Raw genomic sequence first — 11,385 nt, 5'->3', positions numbered from 1 at the left:
TGGCTACAGACAACAAGGCCTGCTTCATGAAAGCACGGAAGGTATGACATGCCAACAGCCTCATTAGATCCGCTGGAGATATCCTCATATACCCGGACTGGACATCCATGGCCAATCATTGTAGTCCCACAGGTACCTCCGCTGGACGTCCGTGGGAGATCTGACTGAGATTGGCGCATTTCCCAAGGATATCCATATATATCCGAAAAGGGCCGTATGTTGTACGTCCACTCAATTTATAGTGATTGATTGGGTAATTTACCAATGACATTGTAAATGTTCTTTTGGTGGAAGCAATTGCTTGCAATTAAAACATTCACAGTTCTTTTTTCATCTGAAACTGAGGAAAGATTAAGATGAGATACAAGTGGCAGCCTGTGTTTTCTCTTTGCAAGAATAGGTTCTTCAGTGAAAATATAGTTTGTATCAGGCTGTCTAGGATATTATGCTCACTCCATTCACGTATGGGTGCTTAAGTCCTTGAATTGTAAGAAATAAAGTGCAGATGCTAGATATTATTGTAAGCAATAAACTGGTTTGGCCTCAATGGGAATTCAGTGACATTTCAATATTTTGGAAGGACAACAGTACATCTGCAATACTGCAAGGATGTTTCAAGGTGAGTTTTTATGATTTCTGAAGGAAGCATGGACTGTAAAACAAGGAACTTTCCACTCAACATTAATCAATGATGTTTTAATATGATAAAGCATGCGCCAATTTTCATATTAATATGAGTTATCAATCTTGTCATAATGGCAATACAAAATTTGAAAACATTTTCTCAACGCTGCGCAGTATTGATTTTTCAGTAAACTTTCAAGAAAAATTTTTCAACAAAGCGCACAACTCGATGCGACCCAAGGCTCCGTAAGACCCCTCCTCTACTGTCATCATAATGCACAGCAATACACAGAGCAGCATGCTGGCCAGTGGTGGGTGAGGCTCCCAGTGTACCTCAGTGATGCCCATGCAGATGTTGGCAGCGTGGTCAGCACAGCCAGTGAGCACGGTCGCCATGTCCACAATGAAATCAGCCACCCGGAAATTCTCCAGCTGCGTCAGCTTAGTTGGGTCTGCTACAGGATAAGGTCATAAACACTTGTGCTCATATAAAGTAAATTTCAGGCAGTAGACAGGGCCCTGTTGGAGCTGCAATTGCTCCAGCTCCTAAATGTGGAAGGGGAAATATTGAGGAAGTTATACATGATTAACCACATGACCCAAGACAAATTTTCCTAATTTTCCACTATTTAACTATGGCCTAGTACAGAATTCTTTGAGTCAGAACAAGTAGACCAATGCCACATCCACCCATGAAGTTCTGTCTAAAATTATTCGAATTAAAACTGAAGATGTTTTGATGGGCATGAGTTTTCTTCCAGAACAGAAAGGCTGGCTAGTATGATTAAAATACAAAAGCAACATGAGTGCCCTTCTTTTATATAGCTTTACTTGCACGTCAATTATGTTGTTTCTACTTTTGTAAGATGCACAGTGAATTAATATGTGTGATTTTCAGACCCTCAGCTTCCATACAAGTTTTTTAGCTGGAACAGGAAGCATGGGGCAGCCTCGTCCTTAACAGCACACACTACTAGGCAACGCCTACCTCAAACTATTTAAGAAATCCTTTGCACCTCAGGGTTTGCGAAAGTGCTAATTGGCACAAAACGAACACACACAGCAAAGTGTGAGCGTTTGTGTTTGTTCTCTGCCAGTTAACGCTTTCCAAAACCTTTACGATGAAGTATAAACTAGCCCCAATAGTAGCTCTTCTTCCTTTGCACTTTCTACTGACAAAAAATTCCTTAATTAAATGGCCTGTGCACTCCACTGAAGGAGGCTTCCTAGCTACTTTTTTAAGGCAGAACACCCACAAAGGTATGTGTGTCAGAGGTACGTACACAGTTTTGTACATATATAAGTGAAAGCACATAACTTTACAAAAAAAACATGCCCATTTAAAAACCCAAGTGAAAAAAAGAGAATCAAAGAAACTGTGAATTCAACATGTACAAGAGTCTGCACATAGCATTTGAAATGGTTAAGTGAGTGTATCTGTCCAGTAAAAGTTCATACCGTGGCAGCCACAGGGCTATAGAAGAAACAATGGATCCTTCACAAATACTTCTAGTTGAACATAAAAAACAGAAACCACAGGACGATGCCCATGCCCCTATATTTACCATGCGAGCAGAGAAGGACGGGTTAAAAGTGGCATAACTCATCAAAAAACCACTTGCAGGGGCAGAAGTGGTGTGCTATATCCCTCAGATTTCATTATGAGTGCCCTCAGGTATATGACGCTCACGCACTGCACATCCCAAAGTTCCCTCCACACAACCTTTCCGAACTAGCGACACTTTGCCAGATCACAGGGCATTGGCTGCAAGGCTTCACCGGCTACTCATCCTCCCATCATTGTGAGGACCAATTATGAACTGTGCCACGGATGGTCACTGTTGCCCTCACTAATGATTAGTTTGCATCCAGTGCAGACACCATATATGCCTATTTTATGTTCTGAACACTTTCCTACAGGAATGATTGTGAGGCTGTGGAACTGCTAATGCTTTTCACTGGTGCGTTGAAAACAAGGTGGACTTCAGCACTTCGCTCGTAGGAACGAAACTGCCCGACATTAAAAATGCCACCGATAGCCAGTTAACTTTAGGACACGCTTTTTCCTTTCGCCCTTTTCCAGGGTGAAGAACACGACCTACCAAACCAGAGGCCGCACCTCTGGAACCGTAACTCAGTTCACAGATATTAGAGGTCATGCCTCCACAGTGGTACTGGGTTCGTCCAGAGTACTACAATTTAGCATTCATTAAGAGGTTGACATCAGATTGTTTCCTGATGACTGTCTCGTCTTTAAAAGGGGTCACAACATGGCTTAATGACCAACATCAGCTAAATACTAGCCAAGACAGATTTGAAACTGATGCACTGCTTGATCTGTGACCCTAAATACAGAGAAAAAAATTATTCGTATTACGAATGAAAAGCAACCCAATCCATTTTCATATTGCATCAAAACTGCACAAATAATGGAAGTCTCAGAACCTAAATACCTATAGGCAGAATGGTTATATATTTCTTGGCCCAAGCCCTTCAAAAATAGCACCTTCAGATTTAAAACATCTAGCCTACAGAATTTTCATATTGCTCAAATTATAGTATGCAGCAATAGCAGAGACCCCTTCTACCTCAAGGATAAATATAAACTTCAAATAGTTCAGGGATGAGAAGTACTGCTGATTTATTTTTATCAAAGTTAAGGCTACTGATTCCACCACAATTAATGGCTGATAATACCTCTACTTAAGAATCCCTAGGAACTATGCATGACTGAAATTTTTGTTCACAATGTATACAAAACACGGGAATTTAAGGTAAGGAACTGATATTCAGCATTACCTGTCACGCGCATCTAGGCACCGTGGCGCTTGCCACTTGCTCTCCTACCAAGCACATACTAACTTGCTTAAAAGTTACTTTTTACTCTAACAGTGCTTCAGTGGAATAGTTTTCCTTTGATAATTTTTTTCACTGATGATTTCGAGCAGGCATTGCTCATACATTTTTAATCATCAGCTTCAATGCTGTCCTTTTCTTAATTTCGTATCTATTTGTATCCTTTACTCTATGACTTTGCCTAAGCAAGTGCATATTCGGCCTAATTAATATGTGAAATTCAGCATTTTTCAATGGTCAAATGGCAACGTGCACATGTTTTCTTTTTCCTTTTACTGTCAAACATGGTAACGCAAGAGCACATGTGTTATTGAAACTGAATCTTCACAAACATGTCCATCTGCTTGGTCTCATTTAGACCACAGTGTGCGTTAAAAAATAAAATGTTCCAGCAGCAGATTAACCTTGCTGTTTACAAACGGCTATTTTATAAACTTGCTTTAGAAAGTTAATTACGGTTAATTTGCATGCAACTGTAAAAGATGCGAAACCACAAGACGTCCAACCGCTTGTGCCTTATGTGCTCCAGAGGCCTAGAAGAGCGATGGGGTGCGGCTCCTTGGTGCATACCCGCACAGCATAGCGCATGAACTACACAGCCCAACAGTTCGAACGGTCAGAATGTATAGCCCCAGATCCCAAACAATTCAGCTGAAAGAAAAAAATTGTAAGCAAAAGCTTGCAGTTTTTTGCAATCATCTTTAGAAACCAGTCTGCACTGGCCTGCCATTTGAGCAGAGCACTGGTCAGCCATTCAGTCTAAACCCCTGTGCCACACAGTCTCTTTCCTGCATCACGTACCGCGCACAGCCTTTTCACCTAGATTGAAGAGCTCGTTCATATCTTCTGGCAGGCCTTCAGTATCAGTGTCCATGCCAAGCCCGCAAGGCTAGCTGTGGCTAACTGCAATCTCCGACGGATTCACATGCACAGAGCCGCGGCTCTTGCCATCCTGTGTGACATGCCGGCCCCTTCCGACGATGACGGCACCTACGCCAGAGAAGAGCATAGCAAAGATTGCAATCGCCGACAAATTTTTTGGACTCATCGTGACCCGGAAAATGGTCCAAATAATCGAACAGTCCGGAAAATCTGAGACCTTAAAAAATTACCACAAGTCACGCCACGAACGAATGAAGGCATGCGCTGCACAACACCCTCCTCCCCTCCAGCAAAGAGCCTGCCATTTTCTCGAGCGGCAACAATCGAACAGCCAAGCCTATCCAAGCCAGTCCGCCCAACTGACTCCGTTTCAATCCAAGATGGTGCCAAACGCCAGAGAACCGATCCATGCCCATTCATTTATAACAGGTTGAAAAAAAAACTTTCGGTTGAAAAACAATTCTCACAGCATTGCAGGAGAGTGTTTCAGTCCAAAATATTCAGTTTTTAGACTCTGCAGAGTCCAAAGTATCAATTGCGAAAATATACACATTCCTGTGAGGTGCGTGATGGTTCCTTAGTGAAGTCCAAAATATCACGTAAGTCCGAATTATTGGAGCCTGAAAAATCGGTCGTATACTACGGTTATTTCCGCTAGAAGGCACAAGCGGCGCGACAGTACTGCGATCAGTTGCCCTAAACGCACTTGAAGCTTATCACTACAAAAAATTTCAGCACAAGCGTTGTGTGAAAACTGATTGGACTACCGCAGATTCTACAGTGACATGCGTGAAATACAGTGGGCTGAAATTAAATTCGCGGACCTTAAATGTTAGAACATTTTGATGGTCCATATATATATACATATGAGGCCAAGAGCCACAGAAACCAAGCAAGGGGCACAGGGGATTTTTTATTTATTTACTTTGTGGAGTTGATCAATGAATATTACTGAATATGTTATTGCTAAAGATAATTGATTAGAAAAGCAGAAGAAAAACCTGCCACACGCCATCGGTGGGAACCGAACCCTATGAAGCCAAGAGCCACAGAAACCAAGCAAGGAACACAGGGGTTTTTATTTATGTACCTTGTGGAATTGATCAATGAAGAATTTTACTGAATATGTTATCTCTCAAAGATAATTGATTAGAAAAGCAGAAAAAAAAATGCCACATGCTGCCGGTGGGAACCGAACCCTATGAGTGCTAAAGACAAGGTCGTCCTTACAAGGACGCCCTGTATGCTCAGGTTTTCCATCAACGGGTCAAGCGACGGAAATGGAAAGAATACTGCAGCCTGACAGACAGCACCGAAGAGAACCTGTGGCAATCCAGCCTGTGGAGGCTCCGCTCATTGAAGAGGGACAGGAAACCTGATCGAGGCTCAAGGGTCCACGTTTTTGGCAACCTCAAGCTTCCGGACTGTGCCGTGAACTGTTCAGCTGGGACCGAAGTATGCGGTGCCACCGAAGAAATCAGCGCCGGAACTCTGATCCTTCGTCAAGCAAGTCTCGAGTCGTGCCCCGTCCGCAGAGAAGGAATGGTGTAACGTTGAAGGCCTAGATCTGCAAAACATGTGGAGGCCGTCCAGCACGTGTGTTCCGGTGAGAAAGACAGTAAGGTACTTGAAGGACAATTGCTTCTGTATTCTTCCGTCAGACAAGGAGGGAGGCTTTGCAGTGCTTCCGACAGATTTGTATCGAAAGAAAGCCCATGACGCAGTTAAGTGTTTAATCGGCACCAACACGTGTTAGTGCAAAAAGGAAAAAGCACAAGCGGAGAAGTTGTGTAAGCAGCTGGATCTGTCCAGGCTTATGCTCGCAATCACGAATTCAGGAAAAAAATGCACTTGAGATGTTGTTTCTCAGTCAAGACCCACAACCCAGAGGCGCCTTATAGGGTCATCGTCTCTGAACGTGACTCGTGGCAGAAGGAAGTAGGCCTGTTTTTGCAAACTAAGCTAAAGCTGTTGAAACCTGACGACCCATTTTTAATTAGAAGCTCAGACCAAGTTGTTGACTACCTGAGAAGCCTTCATGGTGCAGATTTAGAATTTCTTTCAATAGGTATAAAGAACTTGTACGACTCTGCCCCATTAGCAGCTTTTAGAATGCATTGAAGACTGCATTCATACATTTGTCGCTGTATTGTTTCAAAATGAAGCCGGTATTTCAGTTGATGATTTCTTGAATTTAGTGTCATTATACTTGTCGTCAGCCTTTCTTAAATGGAATGGGGAAGTTTACCTGCAAAAAAAAGGGAGTGTGTATTGGTTCATGCATAGCGCCTGCCCTTAGTGACTTGTTTCTTGCGAGCGCAGATAGGAGGATCTAGAGTAAACTAGATAGTGAAGTGGTGATAAAAACGTTCCGTTTTAAAAATGATTACTTCGTTGTTCTTCGGAAGAATAGTGGAAGCTTTCTTCAGGTAGCAGAAAGCACAATATCTACCTTTGCGAAGTGCCTTGAGCCACTGTCAATTACTCACGAGCTTCCTGTTGAGGGTGCGATCCGGTTTCTTGAATTAAAACTAGTCCCCATTGAGTCAAGTTTGCTGGATGTATGAGCCTAGAGGGAATAAGGCTCTCTTACCGTTTACCTCGGCACATACGAAGTTGGTTAAAATAGGAGTAGTAAAAACATGCCTGTCTAATGCAGTAAATAAGTCATGCACATGCCTAATGACAACAAGTTTCAGTAATCAGATTGACCGCCTTCAGGAAACGGGTTACCCGAGGTAACTCGTAGTAGCAGTAACAGAAAGCATGCACAGACAAAGAAAAAGCACAAGGTTGACAGATAAAAAGGAAGGTCCCAACAAAATTGAAGTAATGCCGTATATTCACAGGCTATCCCACGGCCTCAAAAAGATTGGAGAGAAAATTGGAGTTAGAGTTTGCATGTCAGCCCCAGAAAAGTTGTCCCGCATGTATAAGGACACATGTCCCGATGAGCAGGAGAGGAACGTCTGCTCTGTACGACACCAGAACCCCTTTGTAAATTGCACCGATAACGTTGCTTACAGGTTGCCACTTTCATGTGGCAAGTTGTATATTGGACAGACAAGCCGGTGCCTGAATAAGCGACTCAGCGAGCACTACATAAACGTTAGAGATGAGGGGCCAGGTAATTTTTCTCGTCACTGCCATGGTCACAAGTGCCCGCCTAAGTTCAAGGAGTGTTCAGTGGTAGGAAAAAATAGTGACCAAAAAACGAGGGAGATAATTGAAGCTGCGGCGATGGAAAAAGAGGGATTGGAAAATTGCGTTAGTGATACTTCGGTGTCATTATCAAAAAAGGACTTAGCTTTCTTAAATTCAAGGCAGCGGGCGATAGTGTGAAACGTCTCACTGATTCGTGGCTTGCATTGTGTTTTTTTTTCCTCATTCCTGACACGTCATGAACATGACAAGATAATCGTTGTTAGTCATCTATACCTGTACATTACGTGATCTTTATGAGGATATCCGCGCCAAATAAAGATCGTACAGTGGAAATTTAGCGCTTGTGCGGCGTCCCTTCAATTGTGTGCGCTATGGATCCTCATGTTGACTACCCACTAGCCCGAACCCTGACCCTTCTTTGAGTGCAGCGATCCACTCCCTTAGGTTGTTGATCGGGCCGGGGGCAGTCTGCTCTCCTAAGCGTCTGGACCTATCCCAGTCGGTAATGCGAGTGCACATGGGGTGGAGTTTGTGCAGTTTCGTGTCAAATGTCGTGGATATTATTTAATGGTCGCTTCCCAGCGTGTTTTGTATTGAACCAGCGGGCGTCGCGAATGTTTTCGGAGAGTGTGAGATCCGGTGAGGTATCTGCGCTAACGCTGTTTCCGATCCGCATGTTTTCTTGGGGACCGTTAAGAATTGTGAGGCCCAGGTTTTGGATCGTTTGCCACAGCTTGGTGCCCTTGGGGATGTTTTTGCGATAGCCCCAAGCCGAATGGTGGCGTTAAAGTCACCTACCACAAGTTTTGTCCTGGCGGCCAGGCGCGTGGCTTTAAGCAGTAGGTCTGGAATTCCTGACACTCTGTCTTTTGGGGAACTGTGTAAGTTCAGAGTAGAGAGATTGGCGTCTCTCTTTTTCCTCTGCACAATTTCTAGTAACGTGTATTGTTTGTTAGAACTGTCTACAGTGTGTTGTATAGCCGTAATGTTGCGTTGCACAAAGGTAGCGGTGAACGAGGTCGCCGCCATCGTCACTGCGTTTGGAGGGGGGGGGGGGATGAATGCTTTATAGCATAGTAATTTCGCCCGGCCGCTAGTTTCTTGAAGGGCTATCTAGTCCGGTTGTCCACCTAGGTTTTGGATGTGAAACTGCGGGTTTCCCCGTTTGTTGCAGAACCCCCTGCAGTTCCATTGCCATACCTCAATTTGTAGGCGAGGGGCCATGGTGGGATATGGGAGGGATGATTACGGGCAAGGTCGCGACTGGTGGCATAACGTTACGGCTTGCCTCCAAGGACGCCTGAAAAGCGCGTATAGGTACTTGGGGGGATGAGAGAGAGATGTGGGCTGTTTGCGCTAGCGCTGACAGCGGTAAGCGAACTCCCCCGATCAACCATTAACTGCAACCTGCCAGAGTGGCAGGGTGGTTAGGTACTTTAATGCAAATATAAAGACAAACAGGAATTTCTTATGATTTATGCAGGAGGTGGTGGTGGTGGCGATAACATTTATTTAGAAGGGACAGGAGGTATGTTTGGATCAGCCTGTAAGGGACCGATCCTTACAAATACTAGGTGGAGGTCCCTAGTTTGGGACCCCAGTGGCGGTGGCCGCTGCCCGGGCGCGCCCGACTAAGGCTTGTTGGGCCTGTAAGTCGTGGCAGCCGAGCAGGTGTGCTGATAGCGCCAGTGCCGCGTGTCATGTGTCTGCGTTATCGGACGCCTGAAACGTTGTCTGTCCGTGACGTCACTTGTCACATGAGTGCTTGCTATATAAAGATGCTGCTTGCCTGAAATAAAGGGTTGTTGTTATTGTGCCGGGATCGGGGCCAGTCTCAGTTCCTTCCTGCCCGCTGCCCGGCCGCGCTCTGCGTCCGGCAAGGGCCATAATGCCACATGGTGTCATAAGTGGGATCCTCTGGCATTTGAGGGGCGTTGCCTTAACTTCGTCAACCAGCGTCATGTCAGAGGACAACGCAGTCAAACCCTTTCACAGCATGTTCGCGGTTCCAGCTCCGCCAAGGTTTGACTTCGACCGGACGTCCGAATGGCCTTCTTGGATCCGACTCTTTGATGACTACCGCTTCGCCTCGGGCCTAAATGAGCGGAGTGAACAAGCGCACGCCCTGTCTCTACTTTATACGATGGGCAGGCAAGCAAGAGAAATCTTCTCTACTTTTGCATTACCCGAAGAAGAACAGAAGCAATACGAAGACGTCAAAAAGAAGTTCGACAAGCACTTCGGCGGCGCAAGGAACCTTGTTTATGAGAGCGCGTGCTTTCACCGTCGCACTCAAGAACCTGGAGAGTCAGTCGACCAATTCGTTACCGCGTTGCACACGCTGGCGGACCGGTGCGACTATGCGACTACAAGGAAAAACAACGCATGATTCGCGACAGGTTCGCAGTCGGCCTCAGGGATGCTAAGCTCTCTGAGTCGCTTCAAATGAATGCGAATTTGACTCTCGCCAGCGCTTTGGGAAAAGCGCGCTCAAAGGAGACCGTCCAACGACAGCACCAGCTGCGAGAAACCGACGACGAACCCTTGGTAGCGGCGACCGGCATTCTCGACGCGGTCAGCAAGCAAGGGCAGCCCGGAAAGTATTCTTCAGGACAGCACTCGGGCAGCTCGTCAAAGAACTGTTCACCTGGAATACAAGGTCCACGCCCCAGAGTCCAGTCCTACCGACCAGACACCCCCGGGTCATGCCCCAACTGCTGTCAAGGAGCGCACCCTAGAGCCTCGTGCCCGGCAAAAGCAGCGAAATGCAACTACTGCGGTTGTTCCGGACACTTTGCAGCTGTATGTCGGAAAAGGCTGCACATGATAGAAAAGAGGTACAACTTTCATCTCTCCATATGGACAAGGGGGCTTACTTCGTTGGCGCGGTGAACGGGGAGTACTCTAATTCTCGGTATGTACAGATCGTCGTTAACTGCACTCTGGTGTTCGCTAAAGTAGATTCCGGTGCAGAAGTTCCGTTGTGCCCTCAACATTTCCCGGTTTGCCTAAAAGGCTAGAAAAGTGCGACCTAATCCTAACAGGCCCGTCGAATGAGCCAGTGAATGTTTTGGGAAGTTTCATGCCACTATCCAGTGGAAACAAAACACCGCCCAGCAAATCGTGTACATGGTCTCACCATTAGGCTCCGTACTTTTGGGTCTCCCAGCGCTTGTGGCGCTGGAAGTTATTAAATTCGCGGACTCGGTCAGTAGCGCAACAGCCGTCGAAGCTTCCTACCCACAGCTTTTCTGTGGTCTAGGAGCGATAAAAGGAGAACACAACATTAGACTAAAGCCGAACTCGATACCTTTTGCAATTCATGTTGCACATCGCATAGCCTTACCCTTGCGTGACCGAGTTAAGCAGGAGCTCTAGCGTATGGAGCGAGATGGTGTGATTCGTAAAGTAGATGAACCAACAGAATGGTGTGCAGGAATTGTGCCAGTACTCAAAGAATCTGGAGTGGTTCGTACTTGCGTTGACTTGACGCAATTAAACAAAAATGTACTTCGCAAGTCCTATGTCATGCCGACAGTGGATGATAGCCTCGGCCTTTTATGTGGTGCCTCTGTGTTTTCGAAGTTGGACGCCAACTCCGGCTTCTTTCAAATTAGGTTGTCGTCCGAAAGCCAGTTGTTAACTACGTTCATAACGCCAGTTGGGCGATATTGTTTTCAAAGACTGCCGTTTGGAATAACGTCAGAACCCGAGATCTTTCAGAAGAAAATGTCGCAGATACTTGAAGTAATCCCAGGCGTGATAATCCTGATGGATGATAAGCTCATTTTTGGCAACGGCTACCTTCCAATCAGAAGGCAAGTCGGTTTCATTAAGGGACTTCTGGAACAGCCGGGT

The 11,385-nt window shown here is 45.6% G+C and overlaps 1 pseudogene; it reads left to right on the top strand.

Moving 5' to 3' along the window:
- Positions 1-9,284: 9,284 nt before the first annotated feature.
- Positions 9,285-10,672, top strand: LOC149345132 (uncharacterized; annotated as a pseudogene).
- The last annotated feature ends 713 nt before the right edge of the window (positions 10,673-11,385 follow it).

This window comes from Amblyomma mixtum, chromosome 5 (genome assembly GCF_055824585.1).
Source record: "Amblyomma mixtum isolate Tamu chromosome 5, ASM5582458v1, whole genome shotgun sequence".
Lineage (NCBI taxonomy): Eukaryota > Metazoa > Arthropoda > Arachnida > Ixodida > Ixodidae > Amblyomma > Amblyomma mixtum.
Note: the sequence above shows the minus strand (reverse complement) of the source record. Positions and strands in the feature narration are given on the sequence as shown.